Source organism: Mobula hypostoma, chromosome 16 (assembly GCF_963921235.1).
Source record: "Mobula hypostoma chromosome 16, sMobHyp1.1, whole genome shotgun sequence".
Classification (NCBI taxonomy): Eukaryota; Metazoa; Chordata; class Chondrichthyes; order Myliobatiformes; family Myliobatidae; genus Mobula; species Mobula hypostoma.
Genome location: NC_086112.1, coordinates 29971419 through 29996282, shown reverse-complemented (window position 1 = coordinate 29996282; position 24864 = coordinate 29971419).

Sequence of the window (24864 nt, the reverse complement as noted above, 5' to 3'; positions counted from 1 at the left end):
GAGAAGTCTCTCCCAATTGAACGTATAAATCTGTTGGACTTTCCAATTTACCATTTTAAGAACTGTGTTTGACTTTACCGCTTTAAGAACTGTTTTCGCATTTATCGTTTTAAGAACCAGTAGCGAGTGATGATTCGTTGAACGGCTGCATAGCAGTTAACTTCCGGTTAAGGTTTTTGTTTGTTTTTTATTGTTTATCTGTGTTTAATAAATGTTTGGTTGTTTTTATATAACCTGACTCGAGTGATATTCATTGTTGCCGGTTATGTAACACACTGAAATATTAAATACACAACAGGTGTGAAATGATTGGAGTTAGAGAAATCTTTTTACACTTTCCACAAATTTTCTAGATAGGCTTGACTGATTGATATATGTCAGACAATAATTTCCAATTAAAATTGGGTGGGAGGAGAAGATGGCGACGCGACACAGTGCGTGCAGCTCTCCGGCGAAATTATGTCGTATTTGTAAGTAGGATACCGTGCACAATTCTGATTTGATAGAGACAGACGTGAATAGCAGAGGAAGATCTGGAGAAAGCTTCTGAAATGCTTGGTTCACTGCCGCTGCTATTGTGCGATCGAGAAGCTCCGGAGGGAAGGCCCCAAAATCCCCGGCTTTGCCTGCTGCTGGCGACCGAGGCTGGGGTCGAGGCGTTCAGCAGAGATGGTGCTCGGTACTCGGTGTCAGAGGGCTGATCGGAGGCTTGAAGTTTTTGGATGACTCAGTCGGACAGTGGTCGGGCATAGCAGGGAGAGTTTTCTTCCTTCTCCTGTCTGCGTGAGATGTGGGGCTTTCGAGAGACTTTGAAATTTTTTACTGTGTCCATGGCCTGTTCTTCATCAAGTTATGGTATTGTTGCTCTGTTGTAACTATATGTTATAATTATGTGTTTTTGTTAGTTTTTCAGTCTTGGTCTGTCTCGTGTTTTGTGATATCACACCGGAGGAAATATTGTATCATTTCTTAACGTATGCATTACTAAATGACAATAAAAGAGGACTGTGTGTCTTCATAATCTAATCTAATAATCTAAAAATCTAATCTAATCTAATTTCAGCACAGGGTGTAATTAACAATCGTTAAACATCCATTTTTAGGCTTGTGGTTTATGATGCCTTTAAAAACCCTTTGATGAGTTCTTATGTAACAATTCTTCATAATTCTCTATTCTCTGCACAGTAGAGTTATATTCCAAAGAAGTAGCCAATAAATTTCTTTAATGCTTTACTCTTGCTGGTTGGGTGGATACAGCTAAAATATTAATCACAACAACACTCAACACCATAATGGGGAATTATTTTTTTCGCACCAGGAAGTAATTTTTTAATGGCTAGATGATAACCAGTTATCAAATTCACATTTGCAAGTAGTTTTAAGGAGAATTACTGTTTCATTGAATTTATTCTTGTGTTTAATGGAACTCCAATCAATCCAGTCATATCAGTTTTGCAATAAGTAAACAAACCATTTAAGGGGTGGCAACAATGAAATAAAATTCATTAGTGCAGTGTTCATATTTTGCATTATTCATTTAATGACCCATACTTGGAACATTCGCCCTTTCAGTTTTTTCAGTTCAAGTAATTTTACTACAAGTGCTTTAATTGCTCCCTGGGCACTTAGATCCTGGATTTCCTCACATGCAGATCTCAGTCTGTTCAGACTGGCAATAACATCTCCTACAATTTCCATCAGCACAGGTGAACCACAAGTGCTGTGTGCTTAGCCCCCTGCTCTACTCACTTTACACTTATGACTGTGCGGCTAAGCACAGATCCAATACCCTTTTCAAGTTTGCTGATGTCACTGTCGTGGGCTGAATCAAAGGTGGCGATGAATCAGAATAGAGGAGGGAGACTGAAAATCTGGCTGATTGGTGCCACCACACTAACATCTCACTCAGTGTCAGCAAGACCAAGGAGCTGGTTATTGACTTCGACAGTGAGCAGCCAGAGGACCGTAAGCCAGTCCTTATCAGAGGATCAGAGATAGAGAAAGTAAGCAACTTTAAATTCCTCAGCCTTATTATTTTGGGGGACCTATCCTGGGCCCAGCATGCAAGTGCAATTATGAAGAAAGCACAACAATGCCTCTTGTTCCTTAGGAGTTTGCAAAGATTTGGCATGACACCTAAAACTTTGACAAACTTCCATAGATGTGTAGTGGAGTGTATATTGGCTGGCTGTGTCACAGCCTGGTATGGAAACACCAATGCCTTTGAACAGAAAATCCTTCAAAAAGTAGTGGATAAGGCCCAATTAATCACGGGTAAAACCACCATTGAGCACATCTACATGGAGCATTGTTGCAGGAAAGCAGCATCCATCATCCGGGACCCCCACCATCCAGGTCATGCTCTCTTCTTGCTGCTGCCATCAGGATGAAGGTACAGGAGCCTCAGGACTCACAACACGAGGTTCAGGAACAATTACTAACCCTCAACCATCAGGCTCTTGAACCAGTGGGGATAATTTCATTCAACTTCACTTGTCCCATCACTGAAATGTTCCTACAACCTATTGACTTACTTTCAAGGAACCTTCATCACATGTTCTCGATATTTATTGTTTGTTTATTTATTATTATGATGTCTTTCTCTTTGCATTTGCACTGTTTGTTGTCTTTTGATACTGGTTAAAAGACCATTTGTGCAGTCCTTCATTTATTCTATTATGGATTTATTGAGTATGCCCACAAGAAACTGAATCACAGGGTTGTATATACTGACATATATGTACTTTGATCATAAATTTATTTTGAACTTTGAAGACCTTATTGTACCATGATAATATAGTGATTAGCACGAGACTATTACAGCTCAGGACGTCAGAGTTTGGAGTTCAATTCTGTTGCCATCTGTAAGGACTTTACACATTCTCCTCATGACCAGGTGGGTTTCTTTCAGGTGTTTTGGTTTCCTCCTATAGTCCAAGATGTACTAGTTAGTAGGTTTATTTGTTATTGTAAATTGCCCTGTGATTAGGCCAGTGTTGAATTGCTGGGTTGCCAGGAAGCACGGCTGGTTGGGCTGGAAGAGCCTGTTCCACATTTTATCTCCAAATATATATATAAAAATGAGCCCTTCACCTGATGTCTTGTACAGTCCCACAAAGTACCATTGGAGACCCTGATTAACTATAGACTCTTTCTCACCCATTCTCAGCAATGTGACTATCTAACCACTCCGAGTTTCCGTCCTGTCTCCATATTTTCTGATTACCTTCAGATCTTCCTGTTCACCCCCATACCTCTTATCTTGTGTCGATTCAAGCAATTCACTCTTAACCTTTTATTTCTGGATAATTGTTGGACTGTAATTATAAAGCATGATGGGAAGCTTGTCTCAGTAAGTTGAGAATTAAAGAATTTTGCAGCTAGTTTGTAAACCACACATGTACAGGTATTTCTGTTAATTGCAATTCCTGACCAATGAAATGAACTTTATTGGACTGATTGAAAGATTTTTTTTTCAGGATTGAAAAATAATGATAAGCACAGAAAAGAGGAGAGGAGACTGAAGGTAAGAAACTCCTGTAAGCTGCTCATCAACTATAATTTGTTGTTAAGAATCTATACCCAAATAAAACCTTTTATCTTTTACATTAGTCATTCACTTCCGCTCATTTTGTTTTGTCCTGGAGATGCTTTGACCTTATATCTGTAAGCAAAGTGACACCAAAAATCCTGTTTTGCTCTGATTCTGTAGCTGAGTAGGTTCGGGAAAATTTATCCAAACCTGGCCCAGCTTCAAATTTACATCCCTAGATTTATCCCTTCTTCCTAGGTCATCTCTTCTTTTACACTTAAAAATCCGATTCAGCATTAGAGAAAAAGATGCAGATAATTAGGGCATGGTAAAAAGTCTTAACTATAAAAGAGACAATAACCAAGTCATGATACAGGGTTTTGACCCGAAACACCAATTCCTTTCCCCTCAACAGCATCTGTTTGTCCCACTAAGTTCCTCCAGCCATGCGTCTATTGCTCGAGATTTCAGCATCTGCATCTCTCGTGTCTCTAGATTTCACGAATGCTGGTCAAGGAATAAATGCTTGGAGGTTAATAATGCTTTTTTCAATGTTGTTATTGGATCTTTTGTCACCAAGTGATAGGAGTTATAGGGCGAGAGTAATAACTCATCTAAACAATTAACAAACCAAAAAGAGAAAGGTGGAAAATGCAGGAAATACTCAACAGGTGAAGCTGCATCAATGAAACGGTCAACATTTCAGGTCAAAGAACGGAAACAAAGAACAAAGAAACTTACAAAAACATTTCAACTTGTAGTGCAGCATTCCTTAATGAGATACTGAAGGGTCAACTTTCATATTATGTTTATTTTTTTGCATAAAAAAATTAATTTCATATCTTTCACCCTGGGTACAGAATTGCTAAGTTGCATTCAGGTTCATTTGCCACATGAACATTGAAACATACATTGAAATGCATCATTTATATTAAGAACTAAATTACCCAAGGTTGTGCTAGGGGCAGTCTGCAATTTTCACCATTCATTCCAGCACCAAGATAGCATGTTTGGCAGAAAAATACAGAACACAACAAAACAGAATATATGAAGCAACACCAGCAAAGTGAGCCCTGACCCTCCCAGACACATACACAATCCACTAAAGCCAGGGCAGGCCATCTTTGGTCTTCAGCCTCCAGTAGAAACATGAATTTGCAGACATTGAGCCTTTCAACTTTGCCAGTGGACGCGCAGAGATTCACAGACTCAATACTCTGGCTATTGGGCCTTGACTTCTGGACTTCTGATCAACTTCTTGATTTGGATCTAATGACCTTCAGTATTGACCCAGGACTTGCTGATGACAGTGAATGAGGACCCGGGATAAGGACCCAAACTCCAGACCTTGAGCTCCGGGCTTGTGCCTCCTGCTCACATGGAACTCAAAACATAAGACCATAAGAGATAAGAGCAGAAAGAGGCCATTCAGCCCATTGTGTCTGCTCTTCCATTTCATCATGGCTGATCCACTTTCCCTCTTAACCCCATTATCCTGCCTTTCCCCGTAACCATTCACATCTTAACTAATCAAGAACCTATTAATCTCAGCCTTAAATATTCCCAATGACTTGGCCTCCACAGCTGCCTGTGGCAACGAATTCCACAGATTCACCACCCTCTGGCTAAAGAAATTCTTCCTCATCTCCATTCAAAATGGACATCCCTCTATTCTGAGACTCTGTTCTCTGGTCCTAAGTTCCCCCACTATAGGAAACATCCTTTCCACATCATTCTAACTAGGCCTTTAAGTATGCAATAGGTTTCAATAATGTCTGCCCTCATTCTTCTAAATTCCAGTGAGTACAGGCCTGGAGCCAACAAATGCTCTTCATACTATAACCCTTTCAATCCTGGAATCATTCTCGTGAACCTCCTTTAGACCCCCTACAATGTCAGAACATCATTTCTTAGATACTACTACTATGTTGACTCAGGCCTAGGGTGCCGGCGTTGGGCAAAGGTATTTCTTAGATAAGGGGCCCAAAACTGGTCACAATTCTCCAAGTGAGGTCTTACCTGTGCTTCATAAAGCCTCAACATTATTTATTTGTTTTTATATCACAGTTCTCTCAAAATGAAAACTAACTTTGCATTTGCCTTCCTCACCACTGACTCAACCTGCAAGTTAACCATTAGGGAATCCTTTATGAGGACTCTCAAGACCCTATGCACCTCAGATTTTTAAATTTTATGCCAATTTAGAAAATACATAGATTTCAATTTAGAAAATAGTCTATATTTTTGTTCCTTCTACCAAAGTGCATGACTATACACTTCCCAACACTATATTCTATCTGCCATTTCATTCCCCATTGTCCTAATTTGTCCAAGTCCTTCTGCAGCTTCACTTCTTCCTCAACACTACCTATCCTCCAACTATTGTATCTTTTTATCATCAGCAAACTTGGCCACAAAACCAGCAATTCTATTATCCAGATCATTGACATAACATGTCAAAATAAGCGGTCGGTACACCGACCCCTGTGGAGCACCACTAGTCACTGGCAGCCAACCAGAAAAGGCTGTTTATTCCAATCATTGCCCCCTGCCGATCGGCCAATCCACTCTCCATGCTAGTATATTTCCTGTAATACAATGGGCTCTTAACTTGTTAAATAGCCTGATGTGTGCCACCTTGTTCGGGTTCACCAGCCCTCGTTGGTCTGCTGGGCTGGCATCCAACCGCAATGACTCTGGCTTTCGAACAGGGAGCAGAGGCTTAGACTTCAGCAAGTCCCCTAATTCACCCATGTCCTTGTCCTTAAACCATAACCTGACCACTAATTCCCCTCTCTGTTCCTGAAATGATTCCTGTGAACCTGAAAAAAGCAAAACCTGAGAGACCACCTTGATAGAAACCACAGCTCGGATTAGAACAGCAAGAGAACCAGATAGGATCAAGATAGATATCTCTACACTGGTTTTAAGATCACAGCTCTGCTTGTCTTCATGCAACAATGACATACAAATAATTTTTGTAAGAAGTGCTGGATAAACATTGTTGCTAACACCTCAGAGCCAGTACCAACTGCAATGTCTTACCACTATGTTTCTGATGTCCTCTTTTCCAGTCATGGTTCTGTCAGCATTCAATGCTTCCTTAGGTGACATCTTCCAGATAATCCATGAAACTGTTTATTTCACTTCTTCTATGTCTCCTTTTTACCTTAAATGTGTTTCTGGAACTGTTAGAGCCTGCGATTCTCAGTTTGGAGATGGACTGATAATCTAGTGCCTTACTGTCTCTGAGAAAATTCCAGGAGGCGAGCACGAGCGGCTCAAGGCGAAGAAGCTTAGAGACGGCGCGCGAGTCCATAATAGACTGCATTTCTCACCGAGCTCACCGATGATCGAAATATCAAGGCATGTGTTCAGCGCTGTCTACCTGCCTCTTGCTTGCTGCTGTGATGAACTTTTACTCACTGCTGCTGGATAAAGTGTCTGTGTGTGATGGCCTTTCACTCACTGCTCCAGAGGGAAGGCTTCTGCATTCACATGGTTGCTGTTGCAGAATGTGATTGATGTGATTTATGGATTGGACTGTGGACTCTTGCAGCTTTATGGTTTTTATATTCTGTATTTTCACCTGTTCTTTCCTGTTGCTGTTTGCCTCAATTAGTTAGATCTTTTGTGCAGAGGTGGGGTTTGAGGTTTGAAGATCTTATTGCTGTTTGGTGTGATTTTTGTGTATGTGTGTGGGGGTGGGGGGTGGTTTGATGTTTCCATTTGAACAGCTTCTGTGGTCTTCTTTGTTTCATGGCTATCTGGAGAAGATGAATCTCAGAGATGTATACGCATACATTCTTTGATAATAACCTGTGCAGAGTGAAATCAGCTGAAGTCAAGGATTCAAAAGTTCTCTTATTTTTCAGCTGACAAAGTAGTGAAGCCAGACACCTCTTGTTCTGAAGTGCATTTTGAGTTCTAACAATGTGCGCAATATGCTGTCAATGACATGCCTGTGGCAGTTATACCTCCAACAGCTTTACAAATTTACTGTAATAAAAACAGGAATTGTTGGAAATACTCAGCAAATCAGACAGCATCTGTCAAAAAAATAACTTCTTACGTTAAAGATTCAGATCAACGACATTTCATCAATAGTGGGAAAAATTAGAAATAAAGTAGGTTTCAATATAGCTTATTGATTCCAAGTGATGGGGCTTTATTCAAATATAATATGACCTTAATTCTTTATATATTTATGTGAATAATATTCTGGTTTATTCTTGCTGCTTGAAATGGCATTGCATATACTTTGGGTTCAAGGTGAACAATTATATAGTTTTAGGATCAGTGGATATAAATGTAAAATAAAAGGTATGAAACAATCTTGAATCTTGAATGCTGGGTTGACTTTCCAAAATGCATCACCTCATGCATTAGTATATTGATATCCATTTTCCACTCCCCTGCCCAGTTCCCTAACTGATCGATTCCCTTTGAATCTATGACAATCTTCTTCACTGTCAACAACACTTTGTAATTCATGAGCAAACTTACTCATCAAGCCTTGTGGGCTCACAACCCATTTATTTATATAAATAATGAATAACAAGGGTCTCAAAACCTACCCCTGTGCTCACTGTTAGTCACTGTTTTCCATTCCAAGAAACAGCCTTCAAGTACCTCTCTGAGCCAATTTTGAATCTCCCTAACTAGCTCCCCCTAGATTCCATTGGACCTAACCTAGATCAGACTACCATGCAAGACCTTGTCAAAATTCTTGCTAAAGTCTGAGAAAACAACATCCACTACTGAATTCTTACCTTCATTTTTGGTTACCTCTTTTTAAAGAAATCTAAAAGATTCATCAAGCCTGATTTTCCAGGCACAAAGCCATGCTGACACCTCCTAATCAGATTCTGTCTACCCAAATGTTGGTAGATCCTGCCCCTCAGAATTATCTCCAGTAGATTCCCTGCTGCTGATGTCAAGCTAACCTCTGTCTTGTCCTTGGTACCCTTAAACAGTAGAAACCTTCTATGCTTTGGGAACTTAACCAGTTGCTGAATAGACTCTGAAAAGGCCGTTGGAATCTCTCTCTAACTTCCCACAAAGTCCAATGAAGCACTTCGCTAGATAGATACTCAGGATTTATCCTCTTAATGCACGGTAACTAATTTGGTGTACATTTGGCGGATTGAAGGGCATATTTTCATACTGCATGTCTTTGTGACTCTGGCAGAGCTGAGAATGATAAAGACCATTCAGCCCATCAGAAGTCACCCTTCTGCTCACCGTATTTTTTCATTATAGCATTCATTCTTATTTTGAGTATCTAGATATTTATCCCTCTGCTATCATTACACTTGTAGTTTGCCTTTTGTTAAATCACACATTCTCCACATGGCAAGAAGAACCATAGGGATTGTATAATTATCTTATTAACTGGACAAAAACGTATAATCATTTTCAGTTTTTGTGAGTATTATCCGCAAAGTAATCACTTCACAAAATTACCCAATTAAGTCTTTCCAATTACTTCTGCACACTCATTCAATGACAATGTTCTTTCTTCAAGTCGACTCAGCGTGTGCAGATTGGAATTGTCTCATAACAAAGTCACACAGTTCTGAGCAAACACCAACCTTTTTATCAAAATTGATATTTCAAACTAAAATGACTGCAAAACATCTTTACTATGCAGTGCACTGCAGTTTTATGTTCTGAGTGGGAAATTTCAGTCATTTCGTTGATGCTGGGGATTTGCAGAAATTAAATTACCAGAATTCTAATTTATATCTACATTTACGAAGCTATATGATCTAAGTTATACCGCAAATGCTTGGCATTTAATTGTAAGAACTGAGCAACTAAACAGAACCAATTCTGACTCAGCAGTTTTGGCAGTGGTAGTCAATAAATAAAGATCTGCAATAACAAAGTTATTTGAAATGGTTATCTTTATGTTATCTTTATGCCACACAGTGACATGACAACCAGTAGTGAGGGATGTTTCTGAACCTGTCTGACCTTGACTGAGACAGAATTGGTCAATAAACTGGTCCCAGAACATGTTTGGGAGTCATTATTAGAGGCTCCATAGGAGGAAACAGCCTTAATAAACAATGTTGTCAATTTCAGCAAGAACTGCAAGTCAATCTTAGGGGCTAAGAGAGACAAAATATACTGAAGAATCATATAAATACTTCAAAATAGTTGCAGATAAGAAAACAAGAGGATGCAGGAACAGGATATGGTTGTTCATTTCCTTGAGGCAGTCCTGTAACTTTAGTGAAGATCTTCACATTTTCAGTATTATGTTCAGTTCTGATCACCTCATTATAGGAAGGATGTGGAACCTTTAGGGAGGACGTAGAGGAGGTTTATCAAGATACTTTCTGAATTAAAGAGCATGTCTTTTGGGAATAGGTTCTTTTCTCTTTGGGGTGAAGGAGGATGAGAGGTGACTTGATAAAGATGTACAAGATGACTGCATGGGTAGAGTGGAAAACCATTGCCCTTTTCCTAGGGCAGAATTTGCTAATATGAGAGGACATAATTTTAAGATGTTTAGAAGAAAGTGGAGGGGGCATGTCAGAGGTAGGTTTTTAACTCAGAGAATGGTAAGTGCATAGAGCATGCTGCCGGTTGGTGGTAGAAGCAGATACATTAGGGACAATTAACAGACTCTAGGCACATAGATTAGGTGGGAGTAGGTACCATGCTATTGTGTTCAATCTTCCATATTGTGTCTTCTAAAAGCCACTTCCATTGATTCAGCAGAACCATCGATAGAGTTCATCATCTCAGTGGTCTATTCTAATGCTCAGCCAGGACTAAGCTTGTAGATATTGACTGCTGAATGGTGGAGGTGCATTTTAGGCAATGGATCCAGGCTTAGTTCCAAGTATCCTGGACTTAAATCTGGGATAATTCAATATTTCCATGTTATCCATAGCTCTGAGATGAATGACTTTTTGATGGCAGAGATAATGATTTTGAAACCACAAAACACTTAATGCTGCACTAACTATATAATTGTGCAGTACCTGATGTTATACTAAATGCCTCCTGTTATGTTCTGTAACTCCAATACATAAAACGAATTGAAAGGGGAAACAGCATCAGAGACTAAGAAGCATGCCTTAGTTTCACTTTTACTTTAGTGAGACAGGCACATATGATGTGGTGGCATGATGAGGTATGCCATTCACATACTTTTCCTATAAACCCTAGTGAATTATGTAAACAACACAGAATGCTTCATGAAATAATGTATTTATAATATTACTGAAATATTAAATATACAGCACTTCTGTCTGTAATTTGAGGAAGCAAATCAGGATACAAATCAGATGTAATTAGGAATGCCCCCTCGTTACACTATTTACTTATTTAAGATAATCTAATCACAGATTAGAAAATAGGGAGGATTACAAAAAAAAATGTTACTGGGAAGCCAGAATATTTAAACTGGAGTTTAGAGTTAATAGCTTGCATCCTTGCCAATAATTACAATCCCTATTCTCTGCACTCCATTGGTTTATGCAGATTTGCTGGATATGTTTATTGATTTACCATTGCTTTGACAGCTAGCTAAGAGGAGTATAAATGGCTGGCAGGTTCATTCAGGAGTAGAGCTACTCACTTGTGGTTACCAGGGTCATCCTGATTAACTGTGACCATTTACCATTTGTCAGGTGCTATGTATGACATTCAAGTAGTGAGCTCCGGAAGCTCAATGAAGATTTGGGCCTTGTATCAGATCTTATCTTGTCTTCATTCACTTGACTTGCTTCTGTAAACTTCGATATCTTTGACAGAATAACGTCCTTCAATCTCAGTACTAAAACATTCAGTTAACCTTTCTCCCCCCGCTCCACACACCCCTGCCCACCTCAATAGCATGTGGGGTTGGGGGATTGTTCTCAAATGCCCCACCTTGTGTGTAGAAGCACTTTCTGCCATCATCATCACTTTTACTAACAAAACCTTTAATCAAGTTATTAAGTATTATGGTAAGAAAACTGCAAATACTCTAACATATGTCAAAAGATAAATGCAAATTTGAAAATGTTGATGGAAATTAAGATCTACCAAAAACATGTTTTTTTTTGAGTAAGCAATGATACCTTTATTGTTTTGGAAAAACCTGTATTCATAGATTTCAGGAAAAAATGAGTAATATATTCATGTTGTGATTGGTCTTTGGAACATTTACTACTGTCTCCGAGTTGCACTTGCATGTTGTTAACTAAATATGACAGAGCTTTGTATCTGGGCCAATGATTATCAATCACTCATTGTTTGAACGTTGTCACATTTTAAGGAGGTAATGTTGAAAACCTGTCAACTACAATTCCTACTTTATAGATATGACTGAAAAATAATTACTTCAGATGCTAAAGTGTCAGTACTTCTTTCTTCTGTGCAGTTCATAAGTAAATAGCAAGATTATGATAGTAAGATGTTAATGTTAGGTCGTATTCTGGAGTTATGGTAAATTGCAAATACTAATTTTAACAGCAGTTGGTCTTCAGACCTGAACTTGGATTGTAGATTGAAGTTTAACTGCAGCTCTGAACAATAGGCTTCCTGCAGCTGCAGGATGGGGTCAATCACAAACAAAGAAACACTCCACTTAGACCTCAGGTGTCTGCATATGCATTCATGCAGCCTAGAGTCAATGGGAATTAACATTCACTTTGGGAATCTGGAGTGGGTGCAAAGAAGGAAGTGGTTTATGGAAACTATATGCAATTCAAAGGAAACATTGTAGATACATTATAGCTTCCTGCTGCTACCTTTGATCTTAAGAATATAAAATTGTCATGTAATATTGTGTCAAGCAGGCCTCTTCTCCCAAGAGTGTCTCAAGTCATTATGTCCATTGCTTGTTTTTGCTAAATAAACACTTCTATATCCATTAGTTTCAATGCGTCTCCGGTGACCTTGTTCATAGTTACAACAGTTGATGATGTTGGAAAACTGAAATAAAGACAGGAACACTTGAAACAAGCATCAGTCTTTAAAGCATCTGTGAAGAGAGAAACAGACTTAGTGTCTCACTTCAGTGCTTTTTAGGAGGTAAATACATCAGCCTGACTGAATTTTACAAAATTTACCATAATCTATGCAGATATGCAGATTAAAGGATTAGTTCTAACTCTATTAGTTACTCTCAAGTTTCTGTAAGAAGTACATTGATGATTGAAAAGTTTAAAATTAATGAAATATTTTACTGTCATTGAAAGCATTACATGCATTTTAAGTGTTTTGCAAATAGCATTAACTTTAATTTTAGACAATTTCTGTTAATAAACAGACCCTACCAATAAAAAACTGAAGATTCTGATTCTACCTCATTCTGACAACAATAAATTGAGAGCTGTTTTTCACTATTATATGTATTGCCTGTTCACATGACTACTTTGTGCTTTCTGCATTAAAACTGATCAATTAATTAAAATACAATTATACTAATGTTGCTGGGTTGATGTGAAGATGTGAATCATAAAAGTAATTAGTTCATAGAGAAAGATATTCAGCCAAGTTTTAATCCCTTTTGACCAGTGATTCTATAACGAAAGGCCAGGTAGATGAGTTTGTCTGATTTCTATACATTGGGACTAAGAAGTCAGGGATGGACTCATTCAGTTTTATAACCATATAACCATATAACAATTACAGCACGGAAGCAGGCCATGTCGGCCCTTCTAGTCCATGCTGAACTTCTACTCTCACCTAGTCCCACTGACCTGCACTCGGTCCGTAACCCTCCATTCCCTTACTGACCATATATCTATCCAATTTAGCTTTAAACGATAACATCGAACCTGCCTCAACCACTTCTGCTGGAAGCTCGTTCCACATAGCCACAACTCTCTGAGTAAAGAAGTTCCCCCTCATGTTACCCCTAAACTTTTGCCCTTTAACTCTCAACTCATGTCCTCTTGTTTGAATCTCCCCCACTCTCAATGGAAAAAGCCTATCCACGTCAACCCTATCAATACCCCTTATAATTTTAAACACCTCTATCAAGTCCCCTTTTTTTATATTTGGTGTTTTCAACCCATTCTTTCTTGTTGCCATTTAGCATAATTTATTAGATTTTTTTGTGTGGGGGGAGGTTGATGTTTTTCTTTGAACAACTTTCATGGTTTTCTTTGTTTGTGTCTATCTGGAGAAGTCAAATCTCAGAGTTATGTTCTGCCTACATACTTTGGTAGAAAATAACCTCTGAGCTGTTAGATTCAGTAGTCAGCTGAATGTCTATGTAATTTGCATCTAGCCCACATCTTTACAGTCTTCATAGCTAGCACATGGACCAGTTTCACCTAAATACAATTGCTGATCCTAAGCTAAAAGATCTGGCTTATTGTGAATAGTATATGTAACACTCGCTTCGCCTAGTGGCTTAATATAGGGGGTGATAATCCCCTGCCCAGCCAAACTTAAGAAATCTTGTTTGGGTGGATGCTACGCAATGTGTCCCCTGTTACAAATCAATACCCTGAAATAACAAAGAGTACACAATATGCAATTAAACGATTAAGCTTTACAACTCTTACTTTGACTATATAGTTAGTAGAGAAACAAAGTATTTAAAAAAGAGTCCAAATCTTATTAAACAGTCAGTGCACAAAGTTGGAGCTCACTCATAGGCTGATCGGTCCCCATCGACCTCTTCCGATTGTCACTGCCCTTCAGACCCTTGCTCTGAGTCCACCCCTTCCGGCAGTCTACCAAATCTCTCCATTCGCGTCTTCTTTCTTCATCTCTCTCTCTCTGGCAAAAGCCGTGAAATCAACTGCTTCCAGATTCACAAGACAGGGCAAAAAAAAACCTGATTGGCCAACATGCATCCACAGTCCTGTTATCTCCAGCCATAACCCAAACATTGCTGCTACAGAGAAACCGTTACTTCAGCAGTGAACATTACAAAAAAAAACATTACATTAGCAATGAAACCTTACAGCATGTTACATATATTCAGTTTATTTTTACTTAATATTTTAACTTAATTTTAAGACATTAAGACAATTAAATATAATACTTTTTAAATTGTTTTGATCCTTTTAAAAGATTTTAATAGCCTTTATAGATTTTATCCTAGGCTCCTTCCCAGATTTCTTTCTTGTTAGAGATGTGGAGACGGGGATATATATCTAAAATTGAAAGATTCCCTGGTTAATCTGAACCTGGGAGGATAGTCAATTTCATGCTTAACATGGAGGAAATCCATTTAGCTTCCTGACTTAGAGAAATGACAAATATTTGCCACCTGAGATCGGTGTGAACTTTTATTTTAATATCAGTTTTATTTATTTTTTTCTGAAAGACTTAAAGTGATGCCTTGAGAGGTTAGTGTTCAGAATTCATGAAGTTATTTGTCAAATCCTGTACTACAAATTGCAAAAAAAAACAACCCAAAGGAGAAACCCAGCAGGTCAAGTACATCTGTGGAGACAAATGGAGAGTCAACATTTCATTTCTTGACAATGTAATAATGGAGGGGGACAAATATTCTTGCAGGTAGGTTTGCTAGAGAGGCTCCAGTGGATTTCAACTAGATACAAGAGGGGAGGGGAACCAGAGTGTAGGAACAGATGTAGGGGAGAAGGAAGAAAAATAAAATAGCAAAATTGTTTGCACCGTTAGTGATAAACAGAGAGTAAGAGGTGGAAAATTTCTTAAATGCGTTTATTTTAATGTGAGCAGCATTATAAGAAAGGTGGATGAGCTTAGAGCATGGATTGATACCTGGAAGTATGATGTTGTAGCTATTAGTGAAACATGGTTGCAGGAGGGGTATGACTGGCAACTAAGTAGTCCTGGATTTTGTTGCTTCAGGTGTGATAGAATCAGAGGGACAAGAGGGGGAGGTGTTACATTGCTTGTCAGAGAAAATATTGCAGCGGTGCTCTGGCAGGATAGATTAGAGGGGTCATCTAGGGAGGCTATTTGGGTGGAACTGAGGAATGGGAAAGGTGTAGTAACACTTATAGGGGTGTATTATAGATCACCTAATGAGGAGCGAGAAGTGGAGGAGCAAATTTGTAAGGAGATAGCAGATATTTGTTGTAAGCACAAGGTTGTGATTGTGGGAGATTTTAATTTTCCACACATAGACAGGGAAGCCCATACTGTAAAAGGGCCGGATGGTTTGGAGTTTGTAAAATGTGTGCAGAATGATTTTTTGCAGCGATACATAAAGGTACCAACTAGAGAAGGGGCAGTGTTGGATCTCCTGTTAGGGAATGAGGTAGGTCAGGTGACAGAGGTATGTGTTGGGGAGCACTTTGGGTCCAGTGATCACAATGCCATTAGTTTCAATATAATTATGGAGAAGGATAGGTCTGGACCCAGGGTTGAGATTTTTGGTCGGAAAAAGGCTAACTTTGAGGAGATGCAAAAAGATTTAGAAGGAGTGCTTGGGACTAATTGTTTTATGGGAAAGATGTAATAGAGAAATGGAGGTCATTTAAAGGTGAAATTTTCAGGGTACAGAGTTTTTATGTTCCTGTTAGCTTGAAAGGAAAGGTTAAAAGTTTGAGAGAGCCATGGTTTTCAAGGGATATTGGAAAACTTGGTTCGGAAAAAGAGATATATCTGCAATAAATATAGGCAGCATTGAGTAAATGAGGTGCTCGAGGAATATAAAGAATGTAAAAAGAATCTTAAGAAAGAAATTAGAAAAGCTAAAAGAAGATACGAAGTTACTTTGGAAAGTAAGGTGAAAATAAATCCAAAGGGTTTCTATAGTTATATTAATAGCAAAAGCATAGTGAGGGATAAAATTGGTCCCTTAGATAATCGGAGTGGACAGATATATGTGGAACTAAAAGAGATGGGGGAGATTTTGAACAATTTCTTTTCTTCGTTATTCACTAAAGAGCAGGATATTGAATTGTGTAAAGTAAGGGAAACAGGTAGGGAAGTTATGGAAGCTATGATTATTGAAGAAGAGGAAGTACTGGTGCTTTTATGGAATATAAAAGTGGATGAGTCTCCGGGTCCTGACAGGATATTCCCTAGGACCTTGAGGGAAATTAGTGTAGAAATAGCAGGGGCTCTGACAGAAATATTTCAAATGTCATTAGGAACGAGGATGGTGCCGGAGGATTGGCATATTGCTCATGTTGTTCCATTGTTTAAAAAGGGTTCTAAGAGTAAACCTAGCAATTATCGGCCTTTGAGTTTGACGTCAGTGATGTGTAAATTGATGGAAAGTATTCTTAGAGATGGTGCATATAATCATCTGGATAGAAAGGTCTGATTAGGAACAGTCAACGTGGATTTGCGCGTGGAAGGTCATGTTTGACAAATCTTATTGAATTTTTTGAAGAAGTTACTAGGAAAGTTGATGAAGGTAAAGTGGTAGATGCTGTCTGTATGGACTTCAGTAAGGCCTTTGACAGGGTTCCACATGGAAGGTTAGTTAGGAAGGTTCAATCATTAGGTATTAATATTGTGGTAGTAAAATGGATTCAGCAGTGGCTGGATGGGAGATGCCAGAGAGTAGTCGTGGATAACTGTTTGTCAGGTTGGAGGCTGGTGATTAGTGGTGTGCCTCAGGGATCTATACTGGGTCCAATGTTGTTTGTCATATACATTAATGATCTGGATGATGGGGTGGTAAATTGGATTAGTAAGTATGCAGATAATACTAAGATAGGTGGCGTTGTGGATAATGAAGTAGGTTTTCAAAGCTTGCAGAGAGATTTAGGCCAGTTAGAAGAGTGGGCTGAAAGATGGCAGATGGAGTTTAATGCTGGTAAATGTGAGGTGATACATTTTGGTAGGACTAATCAAAATAGAACATACATGTTAAATGGTAGGGCATTGAAGAATGCAGTAGAACAGAGGGATCTAGGAATAATGGTGCATTGTTCCCTGAAGGTAGAATCTCATGTGGATAGGGTGGTGAAGAAAGCTTTTGGTATGCTGGCCTTTATAAATCAGAGCACTGAGCATAAGAGTTGGGAAGTAATGTTAAAATTGCACAAGGCATTGGTAAGGTCAAATTTGGAGTATTGTGTACAGTTCTGGTCACCAAATTATAGGAAGGATGTCAACAAAATAGAGACAGTACAGAGAAGGTTTACTGGAATGTTACCTGGATTTCGGCACCTAAGTTACAGAGAAAGGTTGAACAAGTTTGGTCTTTATTCTTTGGCGCGTAGAAGGTTGAGGGGGGACTTAATAGAGGTATTTGAAATTATGAGGAGGATAGATAGAGTTGATGTGGATAGGCTGTTTCCATTGAGAGTAAGGGAGATTCAAACAAGAAGACACGAGTTAAGAGTTAGGGGGCAAAAGTTTAGGGGTAACATGAGTGGGAACGTCTTTACTTAGAGAGTGGTAGCTATGTGGAACGAGCTTCCAGCAGAAGTGGTAGAGGCAGGTTTGATATTGTCATTTAAAGTAAAATTGGATAGCTATATGGACTGGAAAGGAATGGAGGGTTATGGGCTGAGTGCAGGTCGGTGGGACTAGATGAGAGTAAGTGTTTGGCATGGACTAGAAGGGCCGAGATGGCCTGTTGCCGTGCTGAAATTATTATATGATTATATTTGACTATATGGACTTCAGCCAACAATAAGTGATTAAAACCAGGAGCGTGCATGAGATCTGTGTTAGGGAACCGTAGATATTCTAGAGCACTTTAGAGATTAGGTCAAGGCAAGACAGACCACTTTTAAATTAATCAAGGTAATTCTTAACCAGGAGTTAGTATAGCTCAGTGTGATCAGGCTATAGAGCTTTGGATCAGTTCATATTCATGGACGTTGAGGGATGGAATCTGACGAGGTGAGTATTGGAATAAACAATGGGAAAGGTAATAAAGACCATAAGACCATAAGACATAGCTGCAGAATTAGGCCATTTGGCCCATCAAGTCTGCTCCGCCATTTAATACAAACTCCTTCGTAAGGCCAGTGATGTTGTGGGGATGGAACTGGACTCTCTCAGGGTGGTGTCTGAAAAGAGGATGCTGTCTAAGTTGCATGCCATCTTGGACAATGTCTCCCATCCACTACCTAATATACTGGGTGGGCACAGGAGTACATTCAGCCAGAGACTCATTCCACCGTGATGCAGCACTGAGCATCATAGGAAGTCATTCCTGCCTGTGGCCATCAAACTTTATAACTCCTCCCTTGGAGGGCCAGACATCCTGAGCCAATAGGCTGGTCCTGGACTTACTTCTTAATCTACTGGCATAATTTACATATTACTATTTAACTATTTATGGTTCTATTACTATTTATTATTTATGGAGCAACTGTAAAGAAAACCAATTTTCCCCCGGGATTAATAAAGTATGACTGTGACTATGACTATAATCATGGCTCATCCTTTTTCCCCCTCCTTGGCCCCATTCCCTGGCCTTCTCCCCATAACCTTTAATGTTGTGTCCAATCAAGAACCTATCAAGCTCAGCCTTAAATACACCCAACGACCTGGCCTCCAAGCTGCCTGTGGTAACAAGTTCCACAAATTCACCACGCTTTGTCTAAAGAAATTTCTCCACATCTCGGTTTTAAATAGACGCTCTTCTATCCTGAGGCTGTGCCCTCTTGTCCTAGACTTCCTCTACCATTGGAAACATCATTTCCACATCTAGTCTGTCTAGGCCTTTCAACATTCGAAAGATTCCAATGAGATACCCCTCCCTATACTTCTAAATTCCAGCGAGTACAGACCCAGAGCCATCAAGCGTTCTTCATATGATAACCCTTTCATTCCCAGAATCATCCTTGTGAACCTCCTCTGAACCCTCCCCAATGCCAGCACATATTTTCTTAGATGAGGAGCCCAAAACTGTTCTCAATTCTCAAGGCGAGGACAAACCAGTGGCTTAGAAAGTCTCAGCATCACATCCCTGCTCTTGTATTCTAGATGTCTTGAAATGAATGCTAACATTGCATTTGCCTTCCTCTCCACCCATTCTACCTGCAAGTTAACCTTTAGGGTGTTCTGCACAAGGACTCCCAAGACCCTCTGCATCTCAGTTTTTTGGATTTTTTCCCTGTTTAGAAAATAGTCTGCACAATTACTTCTACTACCAAAGTGCATGATCATGCATTTTCCAACACTGTATTTCATTTGCCACTTTCTTGTCTATTCTCCTAATCTAAGTCCTTCTGCAGATCTACCTGTTTCTTGAACACTACCTGCCCCTCCACCAATCTTCATATCGTCTCCAAACCTGGCAACAAAGCCATCTCTTCCATCATCTAAATCATTGATATACAGCATAAAAAGAAGCGGACCCAACACCGATCCCTGCAAACATCACTAGTCACTGGAAGCTAATCAGAAAAGGATCCTTTCATTCCCACTCGCTGCCTCCTACCAATCAGCCAATGCTCTAACCATGCCAGTAACTTTCCTGTAATACCATGGTCTCTTAACTTGGTAAGCAGCTTCATGTGTGGCACCTTGTCAAAGGCTTTCTGAAAGTCCAAATATATAACATCCTTTGCATCCTTATTATCTATCCTACATGTAATCTCCTCAAAGAATTCCAGCAGCTTCATCAGGCAAGATTTTTGCTTAAGGAAATCATGCTGACTTTGTCCTATCTTGTCCTGTGTCACCAAGTCTTTCATAACCTCATCCTTAACAATTGACTCCAACATCTTCCCAACCACTGAGGTCAGGCTAACAGGTCTATAATTTCCTTTCTGCTGCTTTCCTCCTTTTTTAGAGTGATTTTTGCAATATCCAGTCCTATGGCACCATGACAGAGTCCAATGCTTTTTGAAAGATCATTACTAATGCATCCATAATCTCTACTGCTATCTTTTTCAGAACCCTAGGGTGCAATTCATCTGGTCTGGGTCACTTATGTACCCTCAGGTCTTTCAGCTTTTTGAGCACCTTCTCCCTTGTAATATTAACTGCATTCACTTCTCTTCCTTTGCACCCTTCAACATCTGGTGCACTGCTAGTGTCTTCCACAGTGAAGACTGATGCAACATACTCACTTAGTTTATCTGCCATCTCCATGGCCCCTGTTATTATTTCTCCGGCCTCATTTTCTAGCGGTTCTATATCCACTTTCTTCTCTTTTTTAAATTTTTTACCTCTTGAAAAAGCTTTTATAATCCACTTCATTATTGTTTGCTAACTTGCTTTCATATTTCATCTTTTCCCTCCTAATAATTCTTTTAGTTGTTCTCTGTAGAGTTTTAGTGTTGGCGCCTGGCCAAGTGGTCACGCATTGCTCTGCAATGACGCCAGTGCCAAGCTGTATCGGCCCTAGTGCCCTTCCCTTGGACAACATCGGTGGTGTGGAGAGGGGAGACTTGCAGCTTGGGCAACTGCTAGTCTTCCATACAACCTTGCCCAGGCCTCCGCCCTGGAAACCTTCCAAGGTGCAAATCCATGGTCTCATGAGATGAACGGATGCCTATATATAAATATAGTAGAGTTTTAAAAGCTTCCTAATCCTTTGTCTTCCCACTAACTTCTGCTTTATTGTATGCCCTCTCTTTTGCTTTTACATTTGCTTTGACTTCCCTTGTTTGCCACAGTTATACTATTTCTTCATTTTTGGAATACATCTATCCTGCACCTTCTTCATTTTGTCCCAAAAGCACACACCATTGTTGCTCTGCTGTTATCCCTGCCAGCATCTCCTTCCAATTTACTTTGACCAACTCCTCTCTCATACTACCGTAATTTCCTTTACTCCACTGAAATACTGCTACATCAGACTTTACTTTCTTCCTATCAGATTTGAAGTTGAATTCAGTCAAATTGTGATCTCTGCCTCCTAAAGGTTATTTTAGCTCCCTAATCACCTTTGGTTCATTACATGAAACCCAATCCAGTATAGCTGATCTCCTGGTAGGCTCAATGACAAACTGCTCTAAAATGCCATCTCGTATGCATTCAACAAACTCACTCTCTTGAGCTCCATTACCAACTTGCTTTTCCCAATCGATCTGCATGTTGAAATCTCGCATGACTATCATAACATTGCCCCTTTGACACGCCTTTTCTATTTCCCGCTGTAATCAGTGGTCCACATCCCAGCTACTGTTGGGAGGCTTGTATACAACTGCCATCTGTGTCCTTTTACCCTTGGAATTTCTTAACTCAACCCACAAGTGTTCAACATCTTCCAATCGAATGTCACATCTTTCTACTGATTTGATACAATTCTTTACCAGCATAGCCACGCCACCCTCTCTGCTTACCTTCCTGTCCCTCCAATACAATGTGTAACCTTGGACATTCTGCTCCCAACTGCAGCCATCCTTCAGCCATGATTCAGTGATGGCCACAACATCATATCTGTAATAGTGCAGCAAGATCATCCACCTTATTTCTTATACTCCATGGATTGAGATATAGCATTTTGAGTACTGTATTTGCTACCCATTTTGATTCTGCATTGGTAATGCACTGATACTCACCCTGCTGGCTGCAGTTACATCCTATCATCTGTCTGCTATTCCTGACAGTCTGACTGCATGCTACCTTTGCTTTTTAATCATCCGTCCTATCTTGAGTCCCTTCACTCTGATTCCCATCCCTCTGCCAAATTAGTTTAAACCCTCCCCAACAGCTCTAACAAACCTGCCTACGAGAATATTGGTCTCCTCAGGTTCAGGTGCAAGCTGTCACTTTTGAACAAGTGGCTAAGGTTCTCAGGGCTTGATGAGATCTATACCAGGACACTGTAGGAAACAAGGGATGAGGTTGCTGGGGCATTGTCAGAGATCATTGTATCCTCTTTCTCTTTCTGTAAGGTGCCAGTAGCCTGGAGAATAACCAGTGTTGGCATTCCTTTTTTAAGAATAGCACAGCTGTTGAGTCATGTGTCAGTAGTGAGAAAATTACTGGAAAAGATTCAAATGGACAGGATTTACTCTCATCTGAAAAAACATGGACTTACTAGATATAGTCAGCATGGCGTTGTGTGAGAGAGGTCCTATCTCACAGATCTGATTATGCTTTTGAGGAAATGACAAAGATGATTGATGAGGGCAGGGCAGTGCAGTGGATGTGGCTAATATAGTCTGTAGTAAATAATTTGACAAGGTCTCTCACCGTAGGCTGGTCCAAAAGACTAAGTTACATGAGATCCACAATGAGTTGTTAAATTTGATCCAAAATGAGCTTGGATAAATAAGATAGAGGGTAGCAGTAGAGGTATGTTGTTTAGATGAGAGACTTGTGACCTGTGGTCTTCTGCAAGATCAATGCTGAGAGCTCTGGTACTTGTCATATAGTTATATAATAATCATTTGAATGAAAGTGTAGGTCATTGATTAGTAAGTCTGTTGATGACATGATTCCTGACTAGTGAACAAGATAAGCAAGGGTACAGTAGGATATAAATCATTTGGAAACTTGGGTGGAGAAATGGCAGATAGAGTTTAATTTGGACAATGTGAGTTGTCGCAAGTATGAAAGAGACATGAACATATTGTGTATCAAAGATGACATAGTATGTTACTGGAAGCTTAGTTAATGCCTAGTTACGATATCTGGATTGTGAACGGTCTGTTTCAGCTTCAGACAGAATGACGAATGGAGTCAATGCTTAGAGAATATAGTGGACGGCGGAGAATAAAGAATCTTGCCTCAGTCTTCCCAATACTAGACTGCCACACATGCATACAGCATTTTGTGTGTGTTGCTTGGATTTTCAGCATCTGCAGATTTTCTCTTGTTTGTTATACATACCTATTCAATTTGAAGCCGGGGAAGATTGGTAGGCAGCTCATGTAAAAAGACGGCCCTGCAATAACTCTATCTTGCAAAACTAAGAAGACTAGGAGTCTTGGGCAAACAATAAACAAATGCATCCTTCATTAGTTTATGTGTTTTGTCACCAAAGGATAATTACTTTTATTTAAAGGACAGTTCAATGGTTCAAAACACTGACTATTAACTGTTAGTTCCAGCAAAAGTTACACTTAAAAATGAATAAATCCATTGATAAATAAAAAAAAGGTATTAAGAAGGAAGATATTTAATTTAAGATATTCAATTTCAGTTCTAAATGACAATCTTTCATTTCTCTTTTTAGATTATTTGTTTTCATTCTCAGGTTAACACCATATAAATGATATAAATCAAAAGACAATCTCATAATCAGCAAAAGGCAATGTTGTATCTTGAATAAATCTCAAATTCCATTTTGTGCTCCATGCAGTACAATTTGGTGTCGTACTGTGATTTTCGTATAAATCCCTGGAAGCAGTGACTATGCTTATTTTGAGAAATCTATGCAAACAGACATCATGACAAATTACTTGCTTTATTCATAACATGCACATTAAAATTGGATTACAAGTAATAGAAAAATGCTGCTTTAAAATGTCTCTCAGGTAGCAAATGTGGAACGTAAGTTTGAAGGAATCTTTTATCTACACCCCGTTACTTTCTCACATCCAGCTGTTTCTGATTTCGTACAGATTGCCCTGATGATATGGTCATAAAGTGCATCCATCCAAACTAGACATATTAGACATGCTCTTCATTAAGTTATGCAGAATATTGGCAAGAGTTGTGGAAAATCATTTTGTGGGTCCTTTGCTGCGGTACTGGAGCAAGCGGGTGACTTAAGAAAGAACAGCCTGAGTTATTAGTGTTTTCACATTTGGGCAAAGATTCCACTGAGTCTACTCCATTTCCATTCTCTGATTACTTGAAAGAAGAACAAGATTAAATAAGGGAAGGGGGAGGGGGGAATATATGAAGAGTAAAATAATGTCATCCAGCAACAGTCATTCTGTTCTCTTTTACACTTGTGTTCTGAAGAATGACAATAAACAACATTGAATTTTGACTCTGCAGTTTGCAAATCTGAAGAGTATATGGATAACTGAGTGAAGGGTGGGAGGGGCATGGCATGTGTTGGAGGAACCGCTGAAAGTATAAACTCATCTTCAGTGGTCTCAGCGTAAACTCCAGCCACTGATTCTCCTATCCTGCTTCCAGTATTAGGCAACATTGTTGTCAGTTGTGTCAACTGTTGATTCCGTCAGTTTATTGCTGCAGATGTTATTTATGCACTTTTTTTTTGAAAAAAAAGAAATATGCGTTTATGAATGGGTTTCTCTGTGTTTGCTTGAAGGGCCTTGTATTTGTTGTGGTTGGCATTGTGTGGGAGCTATGAAATATGAATGTAAGGCTTGGTTGTTTGTGCATTAAGTCTAGTTGGGTATTTGAATACCATGTCCCAGCTCTTATTGATGGGGCGTTTATTAAACAAGTTTTAGAGGCATATTTCATGGAGCATTTTGTTATACTGCTGATGTAATTGTTGGGAGCTAGAAATAACAGTTAATACACTGATCTTCAGATGTGTTTTATAGTAATATTCAGGAACATTTGCCTACTGCATGCAATTT